The following is a 2,826-nucleotide window of genomic DNA, read 5'->3' on the forward strand; positions in this document are numbered from 1 at the left end:
TGGAAGAAAAGTCACTTTACAGTTGGAGAGATTTGAGCTTTTCTGGTTGGTACTTAGAGTAGCACCTTTAAATAGAGTGGTAAAACCGAAATGATGTGTACAACAAATTTTAATGTCATGATAGGCCTTTAAAATGTCAGGAAGACTCAAAGGGAAAAGGCCCCTGTGTCTGGTTCATGAATTTTGGTCATGAACCATTTTTTTGAACCCTGTTCTTCTAGGCCTCAGTGCCTGAAACACAATTTAGGTGGAATTATTTTTTTTTAATAATTGCACTTAAGTACCTGATGATCTAATGAAGACAATTTCTTAATGTGTCAAAATGAGTTATTTGTAGCTCACTTGAATCTTTTGTTGTCTTAAACTAATCTGCTTTAGGGCTCTTAAACCCAGGCATTTTACACTGCAGGCTCTAGCAGTGGCATTCGTTTGGAATGCTGCCTTTTGTTTACTCGCCTTCCCAGACCCTTTGGTCATCTGGTGTCTTCACTAATGTGATTGGTACTCCTAGGCTCTGCAGGTAGCCCTGAGCCTTTATATGTGGGATTTACAATGGGACTCACCACTCTGGCTGCTAATGAAGGGAGGTATGGGGATTTTATTTTTTTGTTTTTTTTCAATCTGTCTTCTGAAAGAGTGAAGGAAAATTGTATTCTGGGTTTGCTAATTCTCCTTGTTTTCCATTTACTTGAATTTTTACAATTGATCTACTAACTGTGGTGCAAAATGACAAATATTTTTGTTTAGGAGTAAGAACGTTTCATCTGGCAGCCCTTCATGTTAATCACTGGAATTGTTTATTCTCGAACCTGCAAAGAACAAAGTGGAGCCTCTGTTTAAACTCAACTAACTGGCATTTCACCTTCATCTGTTTTTGTCTTTCAGGAATTTTGGCCAGTTCTTTTTTTTTTTTAGTATATGACAGGGAGCCTTGCATTTTAGTACCAGCCTTGCCATTTACTACTTCTGCAATCTTGAGTCACTTACACCCTTTCATTTCTCATCTGAAAAATTTTAAAAAATGAAAGTGTTAACAAAGCACACGTGAGATCCAATATGATGTCTCATATTCTTCTAGCTTTCTTCTCTTTTTTACTACTGAAGTGCCCTTTCATTTGGTTGTTGAAAAACAAACTTGCATCTGATAAAAATGTTTTTACCAGCGATCAAAGCAATAATTAAATATAAAGCATCCGTGTCTTTGAGCTTCCCAGATGGTGCTAGGGGTAAAGAGCCTGCCTGCCAATACAGGAGATGGAAGAGATGCAGGTTCAGTCCCTGGGCCTGGACGATCCCCTGGAGGAGGGCCTGGCAATGCAGTCCAGTATTCTTGCCTAGAGAATCCCATGGACAGAAGAGCCTGGCGGGCTACAGTCCAAAGGGTTGCAGAGAGTCAGTGACTGAAGTGACTTAGCATGCCCGCATGCATCAGGGTCTTAATTTTAAAAGTAATGTGCTTTGTAGATTATAACCCAGTTTTATAGGGAGAGGGTTTCATTCACCCATTTTCCAATACTGAAACATGGAGCCCATTTAAAAAAATTTATTATTATTATTCTTATTTTGGCTGTGCTGGGTCTTTGTTGCTGTGCACAGACTTGGTCTAGTTGCTGCAACCAGGGGCTGCTTCTCACTGCTGTGTGTGGGTTTCTCATTGCTGTGGCTTCTCTTGTTGTAGAGCACAGGCTCTAGAGCACAGGTTCCGACAGTTGCAGCATATGAACTCTGTTGTGGCATTTGGGATTCCCCTGGACCTTGAATCAAACCCCTGTTGCCTGCATTGGCAGGGGGATTCTTAACCACTGGACCACCACAGACACCCTGGAGGTCATGTGTTAATTGCTGTTTATAAGGCGGTGGTTCTCAGGTGTGGTTTAAAGGTCTTCCAGGGGGTTATGGGATCTCTGGAGTTTAGAATGAGAAGGGACACCAGCTATCATCAGGTCCAATCACTTGAGTTTCACTCAAGGATTCAGGAAACAGAGAAATGCTTGGTGACTCATCCGTGGTCACAGAACCTAAAGAGTGGCCCTCAGGGCCCACCCAAACTCCAAACGCAACCTGGCACATACTAGAGTGGAGGTGTCCTAATCACCTCTTGATGAAAAACAGAATAAAAGGTTGAGAGGAGACTGTTTATTCCAAGTCTGGAATCTTAAAAATCACTGCTTGATAGTATTAGATAGTTGGTTAGTTTCTACAGTGAGTTTTACAGGTTAAAGTCAATCCAATCTCACAGATATTTAATAAGAACATACTGTGCATGAGGACTCATGATGATGGGGTCACACACCTAGAGCCGGACATCCTGGAGTGTGAAGTCAAGTGGGCCTTAGGAAACATTACTAGAAACAAAGCTAGTGGAGGTGATGGGATTCCAGCTGAGCTATTTAAAATCCTAAGGGTGATGCTGTTAAAGTGCTGCCCTCAATATGGAAATTTGGAAAACTCAGCAGTGGCCACAGGATTGGAAAAGATCAGTTTCATTCCGGTCTCAAAGAAGGGCAATGTCCAAGAATTTTCAAACTGCTGTACAGTTGTGTTCATTGAGCATACTAGCAAGGTTATGCTCAAAAGCTTTTAAGCTAGGCTACAGCAGTATGTGTATCAAGAACTTCCAGATGTACAAGCTGGGTTTAGAAAGGGCAGAATTACCAAAGATCAATTTGCCAACATGCATTGGATCATGAAGAAAGCAAGGGAATACCAGAAGAACATCTGCTTCATTGACTATGCTAAAAGCTTTGACTGTGTGGATCACAAACTGTAGAAAATTCTTAAAGAGATGGGAACACCAGACTACCTTCCCTGTCTCCTGAGAAACCC

The sequence above is a fragment of the Oryx dammah genome, unplaced genomic scaffold (assembly GCF_014754425.2).
Source record: "Oryx dammah isolate SB20612 unplaced genomic scaffold, SCBI_Odam_1.1 HiC_scaffold_22, whole genome shotgun sequence".
Lineage (NCBI taxonomy): Eukaryota > Metazoa > Chordata > Mammalia > Artiodactyla > Bovidae > Oryx > Oryx dammah.